This window comes from Amblyomma americanum, chromosome 7 (genome assembly GCF_052857255.1).
Source record: "Amblyomma americanum isolate KBUSLIRL-KWMA chromosome 7, ASM5285725v1, whole genome shotgun sequence".
NCBI classification, from domain to species: Eukaryota; Metazoa; Arthropoda; class Arachnida; order Ixodida; family Ixodidae; genus Amblyomma; species Amblyomma americanum.
This window is the reverse complement of record NC_135503.1, coordinates 74,169,396-74,196,381: the sequence shown is the minus strand read 5'-3', so window position 1 is coordinate 74,196,381 and position 26,986 is coordinate 74,169,396. Positions and strand designations below refer to the sequence as shown.

At 45.9% G+C, this 26,986-nt stretch overlaps 1 long non-coding RNA gene across 1 annotated transcript in view; it reads left to right on the top strand.

Annotated features, from left to right (window-relative positions):
• Positions 1-218: 218 nt before the first annotated feature.
• The window catches only part of LOC144097224 (uncharacterized), a 125,233-nt gene continuing 98,465 nt past the window's right edge, over positions 219-26,986 (top strand). The window contains exons 1-2 of the long non-coding RNA XR_013306956.1: positions 219-445; positions 6,360-6,516. This is a non-coding gene — a long non-coding RNA (uncharacterized LOC144097224). The remainder of the gene's footprint in view (positions 446-6,359; positions 6,517-26,986) is intronic.

Sequence of the window (26,986 nt, the reverse complement as noted above, 5' to 3'; positions counted from 1 at the left end):
GACGCGCCATACCACTCGCCCGCTTATCTTCGAAACTGAGGATGCGTCAGGCCCTTTAGCTGCTGTTCTATGTTCGTTTGTGGCTACACAAAGGTACCGTTTGCAACATAAGCCGCCTTCCTATCTCTTTGCGCATCAGGCTTCATTGCACGTCCATTGAGGTAGCAGAGGCGCTGAGCGTTTAGAAGCACTGATTTTGTGGCCATAGGCTACGAAGACGGCGCGTTTAAACACGTAGCACTAGAGGCTGTGGTGATGGCCGAGTTGCCATTGTGATTGAAAATCTTTTTATATGCTCAAAAGGTCATAGTTCGTGGAGGGTGGTGGTGGGGCCTCTAGTTCGGGGAGCCGGAAGCCTCGGGTGCCCGCTGAGCTGTAATGATCAGTCTTATCTGACCTTCAAGCTGCGAACTGTGCAGCGCAGGTTCAGACTGCTACTGCGTCGGTGAGTTATTTACTCGTCCTGGCAGCCTTTTGGTACTCCAGACCACATAGTCAGGTGACCGCTCTGGATTTAGCATCATCTGCCCCCACACGGTTTGCGTATCCTAGGGTGCATACGTCTTGCAGCTTTCTTCCCCCTGACATCCGTGTGTCCTGTGGCCGCGTGATAAAGCGTATGTCTGCTGCTGTTGTTTCTCTTGAGGATAAAAAAGCTTTGCTTTATTCTTCTAGAGGTTATGATCAGGAGGAGATCGTGCTCTATGTCGGATCCCAGCACCCTGTGCCCAAAGGCAGCGAGAAATGAATGTGGTGTGTTGACGCCAGATAACTTTAGGATCCACATCGAGACTGTTGTTTGCGAAAGTGTATTTTCTCACCGCTACCAACCGGAGGAAAAATTTCGACAGCTTCGGCTTCATGGTCGGCGTTTTCATTGGCACTGTTTAGGAATGATGTGGGCTGCAGTTTCGTGGCCCCGGAAGCTAAAAGAATTTCGCTCGAGAGGAAAAAAAGCTCCGTCCCGAAATCAAGCCTCAACTTGAGCTAAGTGCCGGCAAGAACTGTCTCACTGTTCGTGCCTTATGCAATCGTGCTTAAATCCGTCTACTGCAAGGAGAAACCTTCGCACCCTCAAGGCGTCTGCGTGCAACATCGAGCTGCCGCGTGCATTTTCTCGGCAATTCTATCCATTTACGGAAGTAAATATCAATGAATGCCATTTTGTGCGGAACAACTACTCCTTAGCCATTAGCGACACTAAATGCGAGAGTGCCGGACAAGCGCTTTTCGACCTGAGGGTCCACAGCAGGCCCCGAACTTTCAGCTCACGAGCTTGCTTCCATTTGAGCTCGAGGGAAAGGTGGCCGGGTTGGTTTGATTCGAAATCGCAGCCATGTATACGTACGCACTAGAATGCTGGAGCTTTGCTAGTGATTGATCGTTGGTGAGGCTGATGTTGGAATATAGATGTGATAGATCTACTGCAGTCAACGCGTCTTTTCTAATGAAGTATCTTCGCGGCGTAGTTTCCTTTTGTGTGTCAGTTCGGTGCTACGCACATGCACTACTTCAGCATGATCTTTTAACTCAGACTAGAACGTCTTCGAAGATATTGATAAGAGGACTAAGGTTTTCATACCCACATGTTAATTGTATCAACGGCTGGTGCGCCGCAATCTTTTCAGAGGTGGCACTTGAAATGTCGGAGTAACGAACGAAGGCGTATGTACATAACAAGTGCCACTTGTGTGTTCCTCTACTCTTAGGTGGACAGTAGATGTCCTTGCATGGAACGCTAATGTGTGCGGAAGATGCTGCCATACCTGTTCGGCCACATTTAGAAGTCGGTCTTCGCGCTAGCATAGCGAAATTGTCTTCTGTTATAAGTTGGACGAGGTGTACGCACGTCGTCGGCGACAAAGCGATCCCCGTGAAGCGTTCTATCAGACCTCGATTAGAGCAGCACGTTGAGAGTAAAGGAGAAGGGGGTGGCGCTGCGTATCATTTAGTTCGTGTTCACGTTGTGAAGTGCCCAAAGTTTCGCGTCAGTTGTACACGTTTCCATCCCGGATGCCTACTCTTTATCCGCGTGTCCACGTTTATGGGCCGGAATTGGATGTTTGCATTGCAGCTCCCCAAGTCTATCGCAAGGGTGCACAAGTTTTGGGTTTTGTCGTGAGCATTTTCTTAATCTGGGTGTGCGCAGTTCTGTTGTGCCTGGCTTCCAGGTTTCGCTTCGGGGCGTAAATGTTTCACATTTGTTCTCCAAGCTTCCACGTATGGTGTTTACGTTTCGCTTGTCGCCGCGTGTGCCACGAGGGTCTCGTCATTCATAATGACAGCTTTCCGAAGAGAAATATGGTTTAAGACCGGGAGCGAAGATATGCGGTGTGTTCCTGTAAAACTTCAAATTCGTATCACGTCGCTGTTCTTGCCGCTGCTGCAGCGGCAGTAAGTGCAGAGCACACAATAATTCTGAAGTAATCCCGAGCACTACTCTTCACATTATTTACGCAAGAAAGACATAAAACTCATCGTCATTATGTATTACTTTAACCGTCCAAGCAGCTTTCAAACTCGTGGGCTGGTCTCTTTATGAAAACGGGAGTTACGATCGCTTCCTGCACGCAAACCACTCTGCTCAAAAGGCAAGGAGAACCAGAAGGTTCATTCCAGAAGAAATGGCCGGGCTCTAAACGTGACATATAGGGTGCAATATAGTGGACAGAGTAATAACGCTTTGCGTGGTTATAAACTGCTTCCAGCGGTCGAAGATCGTTCGGTTCGCGTATCTTCATTACAACGAAAGTGACGGCCTCTTTCCTTAAACATAGCCCTTAATAGAAGCCATAAGGGTAGAAAAATAGCGAAGGCTATATTACATTACACTGCTGATATTTCTTCAAGATACACTGCAGTGCGGCCGAAAATGCTGCTGTGCATCGCCAGTATGCTTCCAACCAAAACAAAGCGAATGAACGTTTCGCAATTAACATAGTAAAGGCCATACCTTTTTGCGCAAGACTTGAAAGGCATTTTCGCCTCCTCTCTAATACAGTCCAATATTACTCTATTTTATCGGAGTGCTCATAGAGCCCAATTTAAGCAAAGTTAGTAACAAAAGAAAGTATAAGAGCTAATTAGAAAATAAAAGACCCGAAGACATCTGGAACGGCTCTAATTGCTGCGTTGTACAAGAAAAGAACAAACCAATGAACGTAAAGTCTATATGAGAGGAAAGACGAAACATTCGTCACGGCAAAGAGCCGGTCCTAATTGGGCTATCGTGCGACTGAGATTTGTGTCGAACCGATTTTATCATAGTTTCGAAATATAACGTCATTTTCCGCATGCCATCTTAACTCTAAATTTGTTTCCTTCTTTTTCGTGTTCTCCTTGTTTAGTATGCCCTGAATTGAATTACTTAATTGGTAATGAGTAAATTTGAGCTTCGCCAAAGCAATATTTCATGCCTTGGAATCTTCTTGCCTGTCCTGTGACAACGGACGACGTAAGTCCTGAATCTCAAGAGTGCTCTTCGAGAGTGCTGGTCAACGACGCCAGCACTGTGAGTCCGGAGGAAGACAGATGATGCGAGGAGAAAGCATCGTCGTCGACTTTGGCGCTGGCGGTGAAGTTCGCTTTTTCAGTTTGCGGGATTCAAGAAAGAGCCCAGTGGGGAACGGAGAAAACAGAGCGGTGGCAACGTATACAATGGTTGAGTCACGTTCGCCACGCTTTCTAGGGGGAAAAAACAGATGAAGGATGTACGGAATGACAATTAAATCTGACAGTGGGGATATCAGGGTGGAAGAGGAAAAGAAATTTAGCGAGGAGTACAGGAAATACAAAAGCAGCAGCAAGGAGTTTCTTAACAGCTGGCACGAATAATGCAGTGTCACCGCGGTGACTTTGGAAGCCATAGCTAGTGCGAATTTATTTGGAGGTGGAGGAGCATGAGTTGATTCTAGGAACGTGTAGTCGAAGAGAGGAGGCACATTACGCGTAGATTCTGCATTTGTGACCGACATTACTTTTTACAGCAGTCAACTGAGGCCTCAATTGGAACTGTGTTACTTGGTTATGTTATTCCGCTTGCTTACCTTTGGCTACCTGGCAATCGTTCGTTAATCCATTCCATCGCTTTTACATTCTTCGTTTGGTTTATGCTGTGCATGCTGCAGACGTTTGTGCTTTAGCGCACAGCCTAGATAACAGGAGACATGGAGGATTGCACAGTCAGGAATAGATAAGATTTTCTGGTTCGAGGATTGACTTTTGTGGCTGAAGCCTCTCATCCTTTCTGTTATGAGCAAGACGCTCATATCTTTACCCACAAGAAAGCTGTTGAAGCGCAGCGCAATATTCTTGGCCTTTCCTTCTAGAAAAGTCGCACGGTTAACTCGCTAGCCGAGAATCTATTTGCGTAGTTCATGTCTTCACTGTCACGTGCAGGAGCACGTCCGCCACGTATCATTTCACTCTAAATGACTTTTTGCCTCGGTCGTAAGTTTTAGAGGCAGTATTATATATTCGCATAAATAACCCGATGATTGCCACGTAACCTCATCGGTATCAAGTCTAATCATATCCTAGCAGTTTCCGGTCTTTCTTTCGGCTGATGAGTATAGAAGCTGCATGTCTTGCTTTGATTCATGTGTTAACTTTTATGTGTGATACGTTTGGTGACCTCCGCCCAATTAATTACGTCTCACTGCCAGGAAGAGATGCGCAGTGTGCAATCTTGCCGGCCACTTAGATAAATACAAATGCGACAAAATTGTTTGGGTAGTGGATAAATGCAATCTGCAATGCTGGTGCAAGAATGTGTGATACGTTGAGTCAAGCGACAAATTCATTCTTTCCACCTGAGGCACCAATTTATTTACCGATATCAAGTTTCTTCTAAAAGTCGTCATAAGTCGCAACTGTCGTTCCACACAAGAGCTTAGTCGCTCGTTCAGGTCGCTCGCTTAAGCTCAAAGTGGAGGAATGGTATTGTGTTTTCCGGATTGCACTTGCATAGGACAATTTTCGAAGAGGTTGTCTTACAATATTTCTTTGCGTGACATCAAAATGTGATATTTGTGCTAACAAGAATTCAAGCCATATTTATTTCTGCAGATTTTGCACTGCACATTGTTCAAGGCCAAACCAAATAATATCCCAAAGCTGCAAAAGATGCATCTAGAGAGCAGTTATCTAATATTTGCAGGCAAGGGGGGTTATTTTTGGCCACCTTTTTGAAAACGTGCCTATAAATTACGTCTGGCAAATAGGTAGTGATTATTTTGCAGGAATAAAATATGAGCGACCAAACACAGAACAATAACGGTACACTTGTTTGTGCGCCCTACTTCTTCTCGAAAAACCTTGTGCTGATTGTTTCATGAAACAAAAGCAAGGCCGGGTTCCTACGCCTTTTAATCTATTGAAAACGTAGCCAATGAATCGGATTGATATGCGACGGCTTCACACATTACACGCCGCTTTGATGCTAGCGCTGAATGAAGATGTATAACATCATCATATCCAGCTGAGATTTCACCGTCACAGTAAAATATAAGGAACCTTTTTTTACGGGAAAGTACTGGTGGTCAAAAGTTTCCAAGCCACAGAGTTTGCTTTTCAGCAGTATAGCCAGACAGTTACGACACCTGTGAAGCTCATAGTATCCGTATAGTGTAAAAGACGCATCGTTCTAACCTCCTATACAACCTTGATAGCTTTATCGGCATTTTAAGTAAGTACCAAGATATACCGACGATGGACAGACCCTATGTGCTGGGAAATTTTGACCTACCCTGTATGAACACACGCTAACTGCTGCCAGATATTTTCTTCAGTGTTAAACAAATTAAACGCTTTTTTCACGTTTCGGCAACTATGCAGAGAGGATCTTCTACAGTTGCGCCTAGGAAGCATGTGCGAGTAGGTGCGCGTAACTAAGTTTTCTTCATAATAAGAAGCCGGCGGCACCATGAAGATGGTGGTCATTGTCATGTAGTTAATATTACCCCAGTACCATCCCAGTAACAAATCTTTTCACCGATATGAATAAAAAAACTAAGTTGGAGGTGCACGGCTTTGCAGTGGTTCTGTGTGCGGTTAGAATTTAGATTGAGGGCCAGCATAGGATAGGACCTTGAATATCTGAAGGCCAGAAAACAATTCCTCAGTGCAGCCGTCTGACACGAACAAAACTGCGCTTCGCTGCAATAAATAAAGAAAAAAGAAGGAAACCTTTCACGAACACATCGCGAATCTCGTATTTCTTAACGATGCAGATAACCTAAACGAAATCATCTTCTGTACATAATTTCCTCAACTGAGAGTGTATTTCTTCTCAGAGATGCTCTTTGCAACACTTCCGCTCAGTCGTATATGCAGAACCCTATACCTTGCGGCGTTCGCAGGTGCCACTTTTGAGGAAGGCTAGAAGGTTTCGGAGACTGCCTTTCGTAGCCCGTCGACCTGCTCAGCAGTAAACTTCGTGCTCTCTAACGAGGCTCAAGCTGGCCGGTGTCATCCAGAGTGTAGCGCCCCACGCCAACTTCCGCGCCAGGAAAGCAGGTAAGTCGCATGCGTAAATGTTGCAGTTTTAAACCAAAGCCATTATTTTTTATTGAAAATTAGCGTTGAAAATTTTCATTGCTGAAATATCATTCACTAAGGTACATGCTACTGCTCCTGGAATAATCGAATGGAACTATGATACTCCGACGCCAAAATTCTTAGGCCAATGTCCCAGCATGGCTCATTAGAGAACGCAACACGGACTATAGCTTTCTATGCGCCCCAGCTAACCTGACTGCACGCGCACGTATTTTGCTCCCAGTCATTCGTATTTGCAGGCGAGTATCAAGGTTTCGACTCCCCGTATCTTTACAAAATACGGAGGTGTTTTTGTTTTGAGGTTTTCGTGTTATTGCGCCGACAACGCCGACACCGGCTTTTCTGCGACACGAGCTCCTTAACGCTGTCGCGTGAAATTGAGAGCACGAAGAAACGGAGTGCGCACGATTATAAAGAAACGAACTCTTTCCAAAGCGAGGAGTAAACGTCGAAGGTGCGCTCGCCGATCATAAGTCACCACGTTATTTTTTTGCAAAGTGTGCAGGTTAGTTGTTTGGGCAGCGCTCTGCGCAGATACTCCAGTTATTTTTTTCTCTGCTTCCCCGATGAGGTCGGGTTAGGTACTGCTGGAGGCAACGCGGGAGAGCGCATATTTCTCAATACTGTGACGCCGCCAGACGTCGCAGTATTCAAAACCACAACGTATTCAAAACAAGACTCTGGTTCTGTTCATCCTGTTGGTTTTTTTAGTGCATGTCGCAGCTCTTTTATTTCAGGAGTTTTATTCGGCTTCACCATATTCCTAGCGCCGGTAGCAGCCGTGGGAATTCAGCGTGATTGATAGGAACTTCGCTTCTGAACATGCGGAACTTTTCTGTTATTCTTATTCTCTAGTGCCCCCGGAGTGTTTGTGTGTTTACTTCTGTTTGTGTGGACCCAAGAGAGTTGGTACCCGCGTAGAACGGATGCAGTTTTCTTTTTAATCTCTACGGATACCTGCTTTTTTCTGTCAAACATTGGAAGGAGTCTTCTGCAAGCGATTTTTCTTTGTTTTCCTAAACGGACATCTTCGGCCTGTGGAGTTCCTCTTCCTTTTCTGGTCATTTATTATTAGTCTCGGCTGTTTCAGAAATCTTTAATTATTGACTCTTTTGAAAACACAACGACATTTGTACGTACTATGAGTTGAATTTCGTATCTTTTTCTGCGGCTAACTTCTCATAGAAAGGAGCGGTGCCATTTGTAAACTAAATGCGCTGTCGCTGCTACGATACCACTGCTTCTATCTTACATATTGCTGCATGCTAGCAACGTCAGTTTTCATTCACTCTGTGCAATAAAATTATAACCCTTTCAAAGGGGGTGTGGCGTCTTGCTGAAAAGCTGGCTGAGCTAGCTTCTATGCAGCTAACTGTAAAACCTGTTGTACAATTAATTCTTCGTTCATTTTGAAGAACCCCTGCAGGTAGGCATCGCTACTAGGGCCTCCGATACGGGATATTTTCTAGTTCAAGCACAGCGTTTTTTTATTAAAATCTTATATTTTAGGTTATGCACTTTGATGCAGACACGTTTGAACACACTGCAGGGAATGAGCGTTTTCATTTTGTTTTTGCTGAAAACGACTACTCATGAGAATTAAGGTGATTTTCGAAATGGTAACAGAGTGCTATATTTCTAAATTTTAGACCACAAACTGCCGTATTTTATGGATGAGTACCTTCGAATTAAACAGCAATTATTTTGTAGGGCTGCCTTTGCTGATAAAGTAGAAAGGTCTTCAATGTTACTGCAACATTTCTTGAATTCTACGGATTGCCTTTAAAACCTCCCTGAGGGCACGAACAACATTCATCAGCATTCCTTACCGAGTCCTTAACTTAGTTTTAAAATGTCCCAATACGCGCACGAAAAGCCTTCTTGTGCGGTAATAAACTATTACTTCCGTTACAGAATAACCCACTTCCCATTAGGGAAGCCGCTGGAGGACAAGTGATTTTATGTCCATTTCGGCATCCTTTCTGAAGATTGTTTTTTATTGTGCAACATAGTTTATTTTCGATTTGTGGCTACTACAGGCGTCGTAATACTCTTCCTATGAAGATGTGAGCTTTAACTAAGGCATAAAACTGTGAACGTGAAAGGTACAAGTCTTGCACTGCTCTGAGAAGGGAGTGACGACCACGTCGCGTGAGCTGACGTGACTGTTAGTGCGACTGAACTTATGCTCAGGTAATATTGAGATATATAAAATTAGTTTACCAATAAACTTAAACTGACGCTTATGTGGGCTGCGTAATGCCGGAAACTGGCGGATAGCTGCACATTGTCTGCACATGCGCAGTGTGCGTTGTGTGAGGAGTAGAGGTAGCCACACTCGGTGTTGATTCGCGTTCTTTGCGCAACCGGCCTTTGCACCTTGCAACTGCGACTTCTTCGCTCTCTCCTAGGTGCGCATTTTCTGGTAAATCCAGAAAAACTTAAAAGGTAAAAAGAACCGCGACTTCAGAACAGGACGTAAGCCGAGGTGGACAGGACAAGCGGTAAGCCGAGGTGGACAGGACAAGCGGTTTGCTTGTCCGCTTGTCCTGTCCACCTCGTCTTACGCCCTGTTCTCAAGCCGCGGTTCTGTTACCTTTTAAACCTGTCAGACCAACTAGCCCAAAGTTTTCCTTTGCTGAATCCAGAAAAACTGAGCTCTCAACAGCCAGCATGGAGCAGAGCAGCAGCGTCGAGTAGCAAGTATGAGGGTATGATACCAAAGTATGAGAGACCACGCCGGCATCACGTCAGCGCGGTATACGAAACTCTTTGACGCACTTGTCACGGGGTTTACAATCAGAGAACACTAGCGTACCCATAATGGCCTTCTCGCGCAACTTACCCGGTCGCCACGGCCCTCCTAATGCAACTTGCATTCCGCCAGCCATGTCGGGCATGATTGACACTGGAGCGATCATGGTGGTCGCCACTCGCAATTGCTCGCTGACCATGTATTTCGGCCGAAGAAACCTGCAGCGGTGGCTCAGTGGTTAAGGTGCTCGTCTACTGAGCTGGAGTACCTGGATTCGAACCCAACCTCGGCGGCCGCATTTCGATAAAGGCGAAACGGAAAAGGCGTCCGTGTGCTTTGCAGTGTTAGTGCACGTTAAAGATCCCCAGGTGGTCGAAATAAAACCGCTGACCTCCACTACGGTATATCTTCCTTTTTTCTTTGACTCCTTCTTTTATACCTTGCCTTACAGCCCGGTTCGGGTGTCCATTGAGATACGTCAAACAGTTACTGCGTCATTTCATTTCCCCCAAATTCATTTTCTCTCAGTCGAAAGAACTTCTGATAGCCTGAGTGCAGGGCCCAGATGCAGATAGCATCTGAAAGTTTTTAGGGGACGTTTACCGGAAATGTAAAGACGTGAACGTGGCAATTAAACCCCGGAGATAAAGCATTTAATCAAAGATTTTTAAACAGGTGTCTTTCTTTAAAAAGCAGTTATATGCAGAAATATATATTCCTTCTACACAGTGCGGCCTCGAACTGCCATTACCTTTCAAATGAAAACTAAGTTTCACAATCACTCTTTGCGTGCGCCAAAATTTGCATTCTGTTTACTTGCTGTGTCTGGCGTGTCTCAAGAACCAACAAGAGGCTGCGCATTAGTATGCTGATACCACCCTTTCTCAGAAAGATCCCTTGTTTCCACACAGCAAATGGTTGAATGACTTACAGCAGTGTAACTAAAAGCAGAGTTTTAACAAGCCGTCCGATTCTTTCAGGATTCTTCTTAAGGTTCTTGCAAGTAACTTGTGAAGATTCTAGTCCGAGTCTGCATATTTAGAACCACCAATCGCGTTTTCTTGTATTTTTTGCATAACCCTTTGATCGCCCAGGCCATGCCACCAGCTACAAGATGCGTCGCTCATTTCGCAAAGAACCTTTTCGTGTCGGCGGCAACAGTCCCCGTTTCGCGCAGTGGGCGCTTTTCGAGAGCGCTCTGCACTCCGACCCGAGATCCCGCAAATCGCAGTAAACCGCTACAACGGCAAGCTGGTCCCCGTAGCCAGGAACTCCGAAATTAGCTCGAGAAATATGACGCACGTTCTGACACCTAATGAGGTCGTTAGTATGGGCGCGCGTGCCTCACTGAGATACAGACGTCAACGTCCACAACAACGCCAGGCCGGCCAGCGGTGGAAGCTTCGCTGCAAGGCCAATAGTTTTCCAAAGGACTGAACCACTGCGTGGGGTCGTTCGGTTCCAATTTGTGCACTGGGTTTCGTAAAAGAGAAAATACACTGATATATTCGACCCAGAGAGTTAATGAGGAGGAGGAGGAGTAAACACTTCATTCATTCGCAAGAGTTGAAGGCGGGTTGTTGCTCGTACTAGCTGGCCGGAAACCCCTTTAGATTTCAGTGCGCTGAGCTGCAAAGCTGAATCGTTTGATTTCTATGTTCAGTTCTCATAATGCGCGAAGAAAGCTGAATGGAACAATTTCTCCGGAGCATGCAGCGTGACACCGGCTACTTTTGTCCCTAGGTTAACCGAAAACTGTGGCTTTTGTATGCTGACAGGGCACTTTGACAGGGCTGGGCCAGAGGTGTGACCGAGTCATGTATCAGAGCAGGCGCCTTGCGGGGCCGTGAAACAGCTGGCGTCATCTTCGCTTCGTTTCAGTAAAGAATGAATAAATATTCACAGACGATTCACACGGAATTCAGGGTAAGAACTGTTCACATTGCGAAAGGTGTCGGCATCCCTCAGTGCACACAAGTGCTGTGGCTGCCATGCAAATAGATGAAAATGAAATGTTGATCCTATCCGCTTTCAGCTTTGAAATAATCTTGAGGAGGAAAGAAACAGCCGCCATGATTAAAATCTTGTTCGCGTTTGGTGACGCTCTGTGCACACTTTGCCGCACAATACAGTGGTACCGAAGCCGCAGTAAATATGGGGTGATAAATTTTTCGTATAACTCTGGAAGCAATCTTGAGAAAACGAAGCAGCGCGAAAAAACGGGGGCGAAAAAGACACACATATGACAGGACGAATGCTGCACTTCCAACTATTTTTATTGAGAATACCAAAGCTTAAGTACAGCGCTACTATCGCCTCGTGGCAATCAACCGCAATGATTCAAAAACGCCATTTCATTATCAAGAAGAGACAAGGAAGCTGTGCTGACACACTGACCACCTGCTTTCCTGATGTGATATGCTTCTATAATCTCTCTTTCCATCCGATCTCTTCCACGCCCAAGAATTTTAGATTTCAGAAATATGGGTTTACACTTACAATCCCGGCAGTGGATAGCAAGATGACCACTCTTCTCTTCTTTCACCAGATTATAATGCCCCCTAGCTCTCTCATTAAAACAGCGTCCCGTTTGACCAATGTACACTCTATTGCAAGTGAGCGGAATGCTGTACACTTCCTTAGTAGTGCAACGGGTGAAAACAAGTTGGTGGTTTATAGTGCAAATCGGCCTTTTCTTACTTATCATCATTGGGCAAACTTTTGATAGCTTGCTTGGGGCGGAGAAGAGCACGGTAACACCGTATCTGTTTCCAACTTTCTTAAGAGTATGAGAAACTCTGCGAAGATATGGAATTACTTGAGTTGGCAGCCTCTGGTCTTGCTTATCCGTCTTTTTGATGCACTTTTGCTTTTGTAGCGGCGTCTCTGCAACAGCTGACAATAAATCTGGAGGAAAGCCGTACATGCGCAATCGCTCAGTTTGCATTTGGACACTTTCAAACATTTGATTCGGACATGTTTTTTCCAAAGCGGAATTGAGGCAATTCATGGCTATTGCTCTTTTGAATATTTTTGAATGAGCTCACTACTGTAAGGGAGGAGTGCCTTTTGTGACCTAGGATTGTACATCCAGCATATATGCCCGTCCAAGAAATGAATTCTCAGGTCAAGGAACTGTATACAGTTTCCACTAGGGAGTTCAAAGGTAAAATTTAGCCTTATGCAACCCTTTTGAACGATGCCAGAACATCAGCAACAGCTTCGTCAATAGATAAAACATGCGGCTTGTCCGTTATCACGAAATAATCGTCAACATATCTAAAAATGCGTAGGTTAGGAAGTAAGCTATGCAAGCTTTTGTCAATGCAGGAAAGAAAAAATGTCAGAAAGAACCGAAGCTACGCACGATCCGATGCATATTCCTGCTTTTTGTGTGTAAAACCAGTTAGATCGGTAATTGAGGATTCGGGAGAAGTGCCTTTTCAAAACAGCGGGGGTGTGAACATCGACCGTTTCTTAGCCCTTTTAGAGTTTTATCTACAGTCAACTGCCATTAATTTTAACAACCGGTTTTACACAAAAAAGGAGGAATATGCATCGGGTCGTGCGTAGCTCCCGTTCTTTCTGACATTTTTCTTTCCTGCATTGACAAAAGCTTGCATAGCTTACTTCCTAACATACGCATATTTAGATATGTCGACAATTATTTGGTGATAATAAACAAGCCGCATGTTTTATCTATTGACGAAGCTGTTGCTGATGTTCTCGCATCCTTCAAAACGGTTGCAAAAGGCTTAAATTTTACCTTTGAACTCCCTAGTGGAAACTGTATACAGTTCCTTGACCTGAGAATTCATTTCTTGGACGGACATATATGCTGGATGTACAATCCTAGGTCACAAAAGGCACTCCTCCCTTACAGTAGTGAGCTCATTCAAAAATATTCAAAAGAGCAATAGCCATGAATTGCCTCAATTCCGCTTTGGAAAAGTCATGTCCGCATCAAATGTTTGAAAGTGTCCAAATGCAAACTGAGCGATTGTGCATGTCCGGCTTTCCTCCAGATTTATTGTCAGCTGTTGCAGAGACGCTGCTACAAAAGAAAAAGTGCATCAAAAAGACGGATAAGCAAGACCAGAGGCTGCCAACTAAAGTAATTCCATATCTTCACAGAGTTTCTCATAATCTTTAAAAAGTTGGAAGCAGATACGGGGTTAACGTGCTCTTCTCCGCCCAAAGCAAGCTATCAAAAGATTGCCCAATGATGATTTGTAAGAAAAGGCCGATTTGCACTATAAACCACCAGCTTGTTTTCACCCGTTGCACTACTAAGGAAGTGTACAGCATTCCGGTCACTTGCAATAGAGTGTACATTGGTCAAACGGGACGCTGTTTTAACGAGAGAGCTAGGGAGCATTATAATCTGGTGAAAGAAGGGAAGAGTGGCCATCTTGCTATCCACTGCCGGGATTGTAAGTGTAAACCCATATTTCGGAAAGCTAAAATTCTTGGGCGTGGCAGAGATCGGATGGAAAGAGATTATTGAAGCATATCACATCAGAAAAGCAGGTGGTCAGTGTGTCAGCACCGCTTCATTGTCTCTTCTTGATAATGTAATGGTGTTTTTGAATCATTGCGGTTTATTGCCACGAGGCGATAGTAGCGCTGTATTTAAGCTTTGGTATTCTCAATAAATAACAGTTGGAAGTGCAGCATTCGTCCTGTCATATGAGTGTCTTTTTCGCCCCCGTTTTTTCGTGTTGCTTCGTTCTCTCAAGATGGATCATTACCAACTGGCCAAAACTTCGTTGCTTTTGCATAGTATTTCTTGAAGGTAGTGGAACTTTAGAACACCGGCTCTTTTCCAGCCCAGTTACCAAAGACGCGGGCGAGTTTCCCACATTAATCCGCGTACAAAGTGTAAGGTAAAGAGTAGTCCAGTAACGAGGAGACTGAAGGATCTATGGCAAATGTATGCGCAAAAAGCACTAAAATCCTACAGTGTTAACGCAAGACCATTTGCAGGACTGGAAGTGAGAACCCGCTTATTTTTGATAGAAGGCTTATTACGTACTCCGATGGAAGTTCTGGTTGATAGCGTTGAGCGCAATATGTACAGCCGTACGACGCGTTTTGTATTTACCTTGGCTCAATTGATGAAAGGTTGTCTTTAAAAAATACTGTAGGGAGCACAAAGGCAACTAAATTCGGTTTGACAAAAACATTCTCTCTTTGAAGTTTTCTTAAAAGCTTTCTGGTGAGCTCGTTACTCCACATGAAGACCGCCAATAATAATCCTCGTAGCACCCGCGACGATTGTACACTTGCCGATATTAAGATAGCGAAAATATACTATTTTATGCTTTAGTTAGCTGGCCTAAGTTTATTACCTTTCAATTTGTGAACGCCAAACTTTTTTCCATTTCCCTCTTCCCAGCGACAGCCATTCTTTCTTCTCTTAATTATTCACGCGGGTTTAATGCTGTTTCAGGCACTTGATATCGAGGCGAACAAAAAAAATTAAGGATAGAGTTATCGCCCTTGATTACCTCGTTAATGAGCACTAATCATGCCTTACACTATTACCGGTAAACTAATCTGCATATAGGTGCCTTTATTCGCTGTGAAAACACTGGCGACCTTACCACAACATTTATCAAGTAGCTTGAACCTAATTAAAAAACCACGCCTCCTCCTTATCCGTCCTCCTTTCTTATACGCACCACCACCTTGGGCTAAAGCCTTTTTCATGGCCAGCGCGGTCATGCACGCTTCACATGGAGCACGTAAAGAAGCGGTGCTAGCGGAGCCATCTGAAGACAGCATGGACTGAGTATACTTATTCAAAGAGTAACCTCTCTAGGCTCTAAGAGCTTCATGGTAACTATTTGCAAAGATTGAAACATTTTTCCTTTACATTGGTTCTTACATGAGAAACGTATTTGCTGTTGAAAATACCAGCCTCGCACTCCAACATTCTCAATTTCAGAGAAATTCTTGCAATGACCCTGCACAGTCACCTTGCACAGTCAAATTGAATACAGCACTTGGAAAGTTCTGCTTAAATGATTTAATTTTGATTCCCTTAGGCTGCTAACTAAACTCACGGCAGCCGCATAGGTGAAATACGAGCAAAGCTGGGTGTTGGACTGATGCAGAACAATGTCCAGGAGTCTGGAGCTGATCCGGAGTCGTGAAGTGTATGGCCGAAATGCAGCGTTAACCCCTGCAGAACAATATAATTATCCCAATTTTTGTTGTTTTCATGCGAAAGGCAGGTGTCATCAACAAATACATAAGCACGACTCCTCCAGAAATGCAATGAAATTTATAGGCTCCTGCCAAAAGCTGAAAGAGCTGCATGAAAACAGCCGCATAAAAAAGAAAAACATCGGCAGCCGGTCAGGCGACTGATGTGTACCACAGACCGCACTCTGGGGAGCTAGGAGCGCCGTCTCCGAGGAGCTTTATGTACCGTTGAGCACATTCCCGGCAGCTAGGAGTGCCCCTTCCAAAGAGGTTTAATTACGCGTTATGTATGACCCGAGAAATGAATAACATCGCCCTGAGCACGGAAGGGTGGGAAAGTGAGCCTGAAAGAAAAGAAGAAAAAACAACAAGCTCGCTGAAGGCACCGACCTTATGGAGGGAAGTAGTAAGAGATAGAGTCGCTAAAATGCGTCAGAGCTATGACAACAATAACAAAGAACTGTGAAGCCGGAATGTGAGGAAAGAGAACCTGATTTGAAAACTTTCACATCAGTGACGATGAGCGCGAGGAGTGCTCTGTGTTGAGATGAGTTGAGTTGTTTGCTACAGTTGGGATTAGCCTTGAGTGCTCTGACTCCGGTCTCTGAAATTAGAGCTCTTGAAGATTTCGCCTGTACAGCAGGAGAGGGGTGAGAGGGGAGGTAACGTTGGACGGGAACGCAATTGTATGGTGCCACACTCCGCCCCAAGCTTCATTATCACCAAGTGTTGTCTGAGGCCTGTTATCTCCAAGTGTTGTCTGAGGCAGTTCGGGTGAACTGCAGCTTGCCTGAAATTGTATAACATTACTTGTTTATTTGTTCTAGACATCGATCCTTCTCTAAATAGTTCTTTTTCAGCCTCTTCCTTTCTCGTTTCTTTCTACTGGCCTTTATATCTATTTACCTCTCTGTAAGGCGCCACGCCGACTTGTGATCTAGCTCTCTCCTGTGTTTCTGGGCGTCTTCCGTTTCACTCGCCTCTTCGCTCTGAGTAGGCTGCCTTTCTCATGAAAGCCGGAGCCGGGCACAGAAGATCCACAGTTTCCTAAGTCGCAGGTGCTTCCTTCCAACTGCCGATATCGCGGTGCGGATCGCCGGGGCACGCTCTATTCTCCTTGTTTTTTCAGCGTCGCTTTCATTTCGCCCGGCGTCAAGCTTTAGAGGAAAACAGACGTTGAGCTGACGGGGCAGTCTGAAAGGGCGTCTGCGGCATGTTTCATCGTTTACTTTTGGTTGCCGATGAAATTTATTTTCTCTTGATTGTTCTCAAATCGTAATGAAGAAAAAAATTCTTATAAGCGGAACTGAGAGAGCCTTCTCGATCAAATACGTATCTTGACTTCAAAATTCCGGCTACGTTTGCTGCTTTTCCTGCGTCTCCGAGCCCAGGCGCTCTTTTGCTTTTACTGAAGCAAGTTAACACTAGGGGGCGCCTGCCAGGCTGGGAGAATATGGTAACGCCATTCTAATCAGAGAGATCACTCGCAGCCGGCGTTAAGAAAATCTGAAAGGCTTTGAAACTGGGCCAGTTGCTGCCTCGATGACCTTTAGCGTCGTTTCGAAGGCGCCACACCGAATGTTCACGAAGGTGGGCCTATCGAGTAGGCTTCGGTCTTTTCGTAGCAGGTGCAGACTTAACAAGCTGTACACGTCTCGAATTCTTCTCAGTTCATTGAATACTGTGAGCCTCGTGCCAGCATCATTGATGCCAGATCATGAAGAAGTCGGGTGAAATGCCTCCTTCTCAATTCGGCTGTGAGTCAGCGATCTCGAAGAAATTTCTGTATTCACCGTCACGGAAAGGAGCCACATTAAAGTCCGCACAAAAGAAGGATGAATGGCTGGTACCGCCTGCGCCCAATTTGCAAAGCGCGCTGTCCTGCCAGGTTATGTTTTAGCATTGGAGCATGACCGTTGGACGGTGCGTTATTTCTTCTTGTAATATATTCGTTTTATTTTCAGCGTAGATAATGCCCACTCTTGGTTTCCTATATATTTTTACCTGGCGGCCAGCTGAAGAATTAGAAGACATGACTGGTGGCTATGAGATAATTTAATGGCCGCTGGATTAGCGCGAGCGCTCCGTTCCGCGCCGCTGCCAGCTTCTTTTTCGTCACAATACAGTTTAAATTTTTGAACAAGCAGCCCACGTAAAAGAGAAAAATTATATTTAAGGGCAAACTAAGGCCTATGCATTTCGCAAGTTTTTGTTTTCTTTCGTACAATATTTTAACTGTCCTATCACCTGCCATAAAGTATAGAACGTGTAAAACTAGCCCCAGAGATCAGCTCTATCAAATTTTAAATTTATGCACCCATACTCTACGAATGCCGACCGGGGTTTTTCACCGACGTGAGGCATTTAGAAAACTGAAGGTCTACCATACGGAAACCGGAACATCTAAATTTTGATTCTCTTTATTTCACGGTCGGCGTCAGCTTTTCACGCGTTAATGTCACTGTTCCAGACCAGGACAATTTTCGTCCAGCTCTCGGCTGAACGTTAGATTTGAGTCTAGTTTTCGAATACGCAGGTATCTTATGGCACTAAATGTCCAGAACATTGGCTGCTAACCTCTGACCATAACCTCTGCCATTGTGGATTCCGAATCATATATGAAGGTCTCCGACTTTCATCAACCGTACCTGCGAAATAACTGCCCGAAGTTGCGAGGAACAATCCAGAATGGAAATGAGGGTTCAGAATAGAGAAGAATCCAGCGAGTGGGTACACAGTTCATTTACTTCGGCCACACTGAAAGAGTAAACTACAGAAAAACATATTGTTGCAGGCTACTTACTTTAGAACTAGCGCCCTTATAATTACTCCCGTGCAGCGCCAGGCTGTAACGGCTGCCGAATTTATGGCAGCGAGTTGGCTGCGAACTACACCGTGATGCGACATGCTTTGATGCCTGGGCCACTGTACTCCCGCAACGAGATGTCAGTCAGTTGTGCGACAGACTGAAAGTCACTGGCGAGGCGTAATGACGAGGTAGGCTCCTGAACCCACACGAAACTGCGGTTCCTACCGTTTTAAAAAGTGACACCACGCTCTGTTGGGCGTCGCCAATGGTACTTTAAATACTGTAAATGCCACTCCCCGCGTACGTTCTTTCAACCGCAGTATCCCTTCGAATTTTACTCACTCACGAACCCCAAAGTGCATGAAAGATCGATCTACTGGCTTATAACTGACAGCCGAAGTTTTTTGCACGGAAACCATCGTAAAAACCCGATTATTACGCGGGAAAGCAGACAAGATGCTTATCTGTGCGCATTACTGAGAGACGCCCGTATTTATGAGAGGAACGTAGACGTACCATCCTGTTAATTTCATTACGCAGCATACAGTGTCAGGCCAAAAGACACCTCAGTGAGCATTGCTAGTCCAACAGTACTCAAAAACTCCGCATCTGGCCTTTTAAGTTGGAGTGAATAGCTGCATTTAGGGCCCCGTTTCTTCTCGGTGTTTGCGGACCGAAATATTGTAATGTGCACACCGCAGTGAGGTGACCACGTGTGCATGGCAGATCCCGTCAGAATGGCTGCACATTCCGTGTTTCTCGAACAAAAATAAAAATAACATAAAATCCTACCGTGTTCGGTGCTGAATACTGTCCTTGTCGAAAAGTATACACCGGATCTTTGCAACTACTCCACGTTAAGCGGCGATGCTGGTCGACACAAGAAGCCAGCACACACACACACACACACACACACACACACACACACACACACACACACACACACACACACACACACACACACACACACACACACACACACACACACACACACACACACACACACACACACACACACACACACACACACACACACACACACACACACACACACACACACACACACACACACACACACGCACACGCACACGCACACGCACACACACACACACACACACACACACACACACACACACACACACACACACACACGCGCGCGCGCACACGCACACACACACACAAAGTGCACTTTGCGCTTGTGTGTTTTGTGTTGTCTTCTTGTGTAACATTTAGCGCATACTTTCGCATAATAGCTGCTGTTAATTTGCCGTCTAGCAGGTTCTAGGAGCACGCGGACCTGAAAGCTTCAGTGAATTAAAACGAGAAAGCGACGGATATATGCAGTGTTTTCAACGTGTACAGCCAGTGCGTTGGAACAAGCCTTCTTTTTCTTGACATCATTCTTGTGCTCATTCAGCCGTCTTTCAAAGTTTCCGCTTTCACCTATGTAGGAGTGATCGCAGTCTGAGCAGGGGATTTTATAAATTACTCCGGGAAACTTTTCCTTTTTTAGCTTGTCCTTTACGGACACCAACTCGTGACGAAGCTTGCACGCAGGCACGTGAGCTATATGCACATCGTAGGTGCGAAAAATGCGGGCCAATGACTCGCTCACGCCTGGCACATAGGGTATTGCAGCTCGGGCACGGCAAGGTAGGCGAACGGGCTGAGCTGGTCTCGTTGTCTGCTGTATTACAGCGTTCACGAAGTGCTGTGGGTAGCCACAATTGTTGAGCTCGCGTCGCACTTGGCGTATGTCAGAGGCTTTTTCTTCGGGTTTCGAGCATATTCTTTCCGCACGACGGACGAGGGTAGAAACGACGGAGCGCTTATGGCACGTAGGATGGACTGAATTAAAGTGAAGGTACTGGTCTGTGTGCGTGTCCTTTCTGTACTCCTTGAATGATAGGCGGTCATCACGTCACTCCACCATGACGTCCAGAAAAGGAAGACGGCCAGAAATCTCCTGCTCGACGGTAAACTGGATGGAATCTTCCATGCTGTCCAAATGGTTCGTGAAAGCAGCCAAGGCATTCTTTTTGATTATGCAAAAGCAGTCATCAATGTACCGCAGGAAGACCTTCGGGCGCGGCTCGAACGAAGCCAAAGCGCGGCTTTCCAGTGCTTCCATTGTGAGGTTTGCGGTTGTGACCGAGATAGATGCTCCCATGGCAGTGCCATGAACCTGCTTGTAGACAGTGCCCCGAAAGATGAAGTACGTGTTCTTCAAGCAAAACTGCAGAAGCTTCAACAGGTCCGATGGATCGATGGGTGTCCTAGCACTCAGTCCGTCGTCGTCTCGAAGCGCTGAACGGCATACCTCCACCGCCAGATCCACGGGGACGCTGGTAAACAGTGATCTGACGTCAAATGACACCATTATCTCGTCGCTGTCAATCGTGATTTCGCGTATTTTTTCAGTAAAATCAAAGGAGTTGCTTACGAAAGTCGGTCTCTTGCCAACGAGTGGCGAAAAAACTTTGTGCAAGTAGCCTGAAAGCCGGTACAAGGGAGAGCGGGTAAAATCCACTATTGGTCGCATTGGAACGCCTGGCTTGTGGATCTTCGGGAGGCCATATAAAGCAGGGGCAGATCCATTGTGGCAGAGGAGCGTGAAGTATAACGACCTGTGCTGTGGTGGAACAAACTGGAAGACGTCTGTCAAAAGCCTTTGCAACTCTCGCTCTACCTTGAGTGTAGGGTCCCGCTTGAGTCGCATGTACGTGCCATCATCCTCCAGAAGCTTCGTCATTTTCTCAACGTAGTCGCTGTGGTTTAGGATGACGGTGGCGTTGCCCTTGTCAGCAGGTAGGATTACGATATCCGTATTGCTCCGCAGGCTCCTGACTGCATCACGCTCCTGAGCAAGGAGTGGGGTGGGGTGCCGATGTGGCAGCTTGGCTAGTATGCTGATCGCACGGGTACGAGCTTCTTCTCGGCGATTGTTTTCCACACGTCCCACAGCCTGTTCCACGGCACAGATGATTTTTCTTGCGTCCGGAGCCGCTCTCGTATCGAAGTTCAAACCAAGCTCCAGAACGGCGAGCTCTGTTCGAGTAGGCCTATACGAAGACAGATTGTGGACGGCGGGGGTAGGTCTGTTGGCCGGACTCCCTTTTCGGCCAGGTAGCAGTCTGATTAGCTTCTCTTTGTGTGTGCGCCCACGCTGACCAGACTGTAGACTAGCTACGAAGTTCGCGTGCAACTGGATGCTGACGAACTCGTTCGGACACTGGTGTTCAAGGCGGCGACGGGAAAAAAAGGCTTGGTTCTGAAGGTGCCTTATTGATTCCTTGCACTCCAGGATTCTGGCTTGAAGCAACTGTCGTTCTGCTCTTGACACCACGCTATGACCGAAGGGCGTATCGACCGGTCGTAGCAAGCGGAGGGACCGCGGGGTTAGGTTCCTGGCTTTGCATATGAGGTTGAATTCTAGATGGGCCTTGAACGCAGAAAGCCGGACGGTTAGCGAAACGAACTGGCGCACTTGAGTGATGAAATTCTGGCCATACGACCGTCGTAGCATGATGCCAATGTATTCACCCGACCAGACGAGATTTCGTCGAACCTTAGATTTCGGGATCTTTTTTGTTTAGTCTTCTGTCTATGAAGCGTTCGTCGTCCGTATCTGGCGGACGAAACTCATCCCTTCAGAAAGGTGAACGCGAGGGAAAGTGAACCGCACCAAGGAACGCCGCCGCGACCACACTAGAACGCGACGCGTTATGGGGCTGCGCGCACTCTAGATAGCCGTGTCGCGCGCGAACAACTTTGCGCATGCGTGGTAATGGCCGGAAGTACAAAGGCGTGCACTGCACGGGTCGCCTTTAGTTTCTGGCGCCGCTGCGAGTCTTCGTCAAGCGAAACAGGTAAATAAAAACAATTCAGCCAAAAACGAGACCTGCGCACTTTACAGTCGAGACGAGACACGTCCCAAGCTGTGACGGGCTTTCCTGAGTTTGTTCTCCTTCACGAGTGCTTCTATTCCCCGGGAAACACGGCACTTCGCTATGTCGCAAATGAGAAAGAAGTTTTAGTAAAGGGACGAACAGCAGCACGTTCGGTGTTAGTGACCTAACATGACGGTACAGGTCATCGAAATCTTGTTCGGAGCACCTATACCGATGACGGGACTTTCGATCCGAGACTAGGATTGCGACCCAGAGAAGCAATCGTCAGTAAAAATTAGAAGATTCACGCATGATGGCGGGGCATTCGGACACGCTGGGGTTAGAGGGCGCATTCCTTCATCTAGAGAAACAAAGTTCTGGTTCTGATGCCCTGTTGGACGTGCCGCATCAAGGCCCTTGTGCGCCGGAGAGAGACGTTCCAGGAGCTGTACATTTAGTGATTAAAATCTAAGTAAATCTAAGTGCAGTGAAGCGCGACGCGATCCTTTTAAAATAAAACCTGCCAGAAACGCCTGTGAGTTTGTGCTGCGTTTGCAATGAACGTGACGCTATAAAGTTTCTCGCATGCCTGCGAAAGCAGAACCATTCGGAGACCGATTTCATATGAGTTATGGGGATTTGAAACTGTTCTTACGTGGTGGTGCCAAGTGCGGCGCCCGCATTGTGCACTATGTCGTGGTTATTTCCACAAAGAGCAACTGATTTCGCTTTGAACTGGTTTGCAGAAGTCGGTATGTTTTTTTTTTCGAACTGAAGCTAAAGAAAAAATTATTTTTGCACCTCTGGGGAGTTTTCGTTCTGAGGCTTTCGCAACTAAGCATATTTTATGACAGCAGTGCGTTCCAAAGAACGGGAAATATTCCCAGTTTAGTGGAGAGTGGAGTTAGAATAGAGTTTCTACCCTGGATTGCCTGGCTAGATTATAAAGTGGTCGCAATGAAACTTACTTCAACTATTGATCGATCGATTGAGTGATAGATCGACCGATAGCTTCTACCAATACTACAATCAATGAATTATTATATCAACTGATTTAACAAAGAAACAAGAAATTACTGATGATCGATTCTTGGCTCGGAAGCGTATCGAGAATTCCAGTGCCGCGCGACAGTGCGGGTAGGATGAATAAGACATCTTTCACCACTCTGTGTTCAATCTGTTTCTACTCGATTGCTGGAGGAAACTAAGAAGAAGATCCACGTCAAACTAAGAATGATCACAGTATTCTTATTACAGTATGTGTGAGAAGGGACTGATTACGAAGCGGCTATCTCAGACTGGAAACACCTAGAACCCCTGCGCAAGCGCATGAGCGAAGGGCAATTTCTTTCTTTCGAGAAAAGGAGAACATTTGCAAGCACCAACAGCAATAGTTAAATGTGCCTGATGTCGCAACAGCTCGTGCGTTGTAGTATTGGTTTAGAGGCATTAACAAGAGTCATCTCTGTGAAATACCGATGATAATAGAGAGAGGAACTTTTTTGGAAAGGATATCGATGCTTCTACGACCAAGATTTGTTCTTTCTGAGAATGTTTTAAATATGCACATTAAAAATGCTCATAAAGGAAACCGAACTTGCAGAAATCGTTTCATTAATAAGAAAAATGTCTATATTTCTACAATACTGCATTTCACTTCTAACCCGGGAAAGGCTTTAAAACACTGTATAACGTCCATCTGCCTTGCAAAGCTAACCGCGATTAGTCGCAAAGCTTCTTCTATATTTTAATCAGAACACGGATAAGAAAGGTGGGTCAAGAGGACTTCGTATTTGTGGTTGGGGCTTTTCGATTACCATAAGCTCTTCGTGCGAAACAAGCGCCTCATTAAGCTGATCACCTCCGCAAAGCGTTACAGCTTCTTCACTGCAGTACTGCAGACACAATGCATCCGCAGTTTTATTTTAGTGCTAGGCTTTCGCAATACTGCCAGCGATAACAATATCTCCAGACGCGGGCAGCGGGCGTCAGCGATGAGTTCAGCTTTTCCAACAATGATGCCTCACAGGCTGTTTGTCCGCGCCAGGCAGCTTGCATAAAAAGTGGCGGTGTTTACTAGTACTTGAGACTAAAGTTAAAAGCGTTAACATCCTAAGCTGGCTGAACACGTGTGTGCTGCGCAGGTCACAAGGTAATATAGTGCAGAGTGCATTCGAATGTTCTTTCCGTTACAGCAGTAGTTCATCGAAACACATACTTGCCTACTTAATGACTAAGCTAAAATAAATGCTATTGCCTACTTTTGCACCCTCAGCTGTCATAGTCAATGCGTATATTCTGGCTTCTGACAATTCAACTTTTATTTGCTGTCCGCATAGTGTAGGCTTTTCTTAACAAACAAAGCTTGAAAAATATTCGAGACCCTTAAACTCTGTATTGTGGGTATGGTGCGATAGCGTTAATGGCTTAATGCCCGTATTAACGCGACAGCATTAAATGCCTCGTTGTACAAAAATTGTGTTGTCAGCGTTGTGAGCGAAAAATCACGAGTTGACTCTGGCAGGTTGGCAGGTGATGCAGAGAGATCAGCCTAGGAGGCAGGTGGACCACCTCAATCACATGACCTTGCGGCGTTATCAAAACCTACCTAGTGGTGACCAAAGTGCCCATCGTGGAAGGTGCCAGTTTAATTAATGAATGGTCGTCGGGAAGATGATCCTGGGTCACACAGGGCCAACCACTGGGAGCACCTACTATTGCTGGGCAGTGGCGCATCGCCTAATCACTGCACCACTGCGCCAGGTATTAACCTACTACGCTATCACGTCATACCCTTGACGCGTAGCCAAGTGTCCTCCCCCCCCCAAAAAAAAAAAATTATGCAGAGTTGTTCATTCTCGACTTTACATTCATATATCCTTGGGAGAGTGGCGCAGTGGTGCAGCGGTTCAGCGATGTGCCACTGCCCTGCGATGACAGGTGCTGTCACTGGTGGGGCTTGAGCGACCCAGTCTGCTCTTTCTGGGCAATCTCTTGCGGTCAATGTTTAATTTTACTACCACCTGCCACGGTGGCCACCTTGCTCACAATCCAGTGCGCAGGTTGCAATGGCGCCAGATGGTCACGTGACATACGTGGCCCGGCTAGGGTGCTTCTCTAGGTATTTGTCGCTGACGGTGCCGAATGCAACGACAATGAAGGATTTTCTTCAGAATGGCAGGCTTACCAATATGATATTAAAAGAAAGTACAGTTGGTCAGTCAAGCCTGCTCTCACAATATGACAAGGTGTGAACAGCCTTCACAGAGTTGAAGGTATGAGCAGAAAAAAGAGGAGTGCAGATTAGGAATGGTGCGTAGTGTTTGACGACACAAATGCGGTGTGCTTGCGCAGGTTGGAGCAACATCTGTGACTTACATGCTGTTGATCCTAACGGTGCAGTAAAATGTGAAACCACCGCCCAAGTCGGAATGTATTCCTCTCGTCATCAGCAGGGAGGTGATATGCTCTTCTGACCGGTTCAAGCTGCACGTTTTTGTTATTTGTGCTTATATTCGACAGTTACCATGTTCACAACGTACGTTCACGGAGCAGCCCTTTTTTGTGACTGAGCACTTGTAGTGTGTGACCATAGTGAAACCACCCTAATGTCAAAGCCATCATTTTATCTCTTATTACATTTTAATGCAAGATAGCTATCTTACATGACTGAGCGACTAATCGCGATACGGAGATATCTAGGTTACTATGCTTAAAGAAAGCAAAAATTTCTAGCAAAGCTAGATTGAGTTGCTCGGCTGATGAGGGCTATTGATTTAAACTATTATGCACGAATATATACTATTCAAAAACAGAATGAAAATAAATTTTTATCAATTTTCTCAAGTTATCATTTTCGAACCCTGAAAACTACCGTGACAAGTAACTGACAACTAAGTAACGGAACTGATATCCTTCTTCAAGTAGCCTCATCAACTATTCATCTCGCTGCTAAACATCTGTTCGGCTTTCATTTGTATTTTTGGCAGCACAAGGATACGATAGTCCGATCCAACCGAAGAGCGAAGCAGCAGATGTGGCAAATGCCCCTCAAAGGGGCCCTCCAGGTCGACTTTGTTATTGGAGCGAAAGCTCCACTCTCCGAGACAAGCTTCAGACGCCTGACGTCATACTACGCGACTGGCCACAGCTGGAGCCGAGCTCCGCTTACACCGCGCCGCTCGCCTTGCCACTGCGCCTAGCCCCCGCCTTACCACGTGACATGACCACGTGATTGTCCGCATATAACGCGCCCGTCGCCACGCTCGTTTCAGTCCGGGCCGTAGGTGGCTCGACTTTGCGGAGTGATGGAGGTCGTCCTATTAGGTGTAAAGTTAAACGCCAGCCATTTTTACACGGTGTTCATATTTCGAATTTCTGTGTTGTACACTGCTGTATACACTGTTTTGAGGGAACTGACACGTCGTCAGGTTTTACCGCCTTTTATCAATGTTTTTACTTTTATGCCTGAATGAAATAACACCTCATGTTAAATGGGATTAACCACGGCGTTATGAAAATCTGTCTCCGCTATTGATGAAGGGCCGATCTTCTTTCAGGGGTATCTGGCGCTTCGTCGCTTAGTTGTATACGACTATAGCACATGTAGCTGCAGCGTGAGCTAGGTAGGCAATAAAGCTACTGCCTGTTCTGTTTGACAGTTGCAAAGCGCAGAAATCGAAAACTATAACGACAAGCAATCGCGAACCAAGGATGGCCATTGAAATGAATGGGCTGAAATGGTAATGCTTTATGAGAACAGTA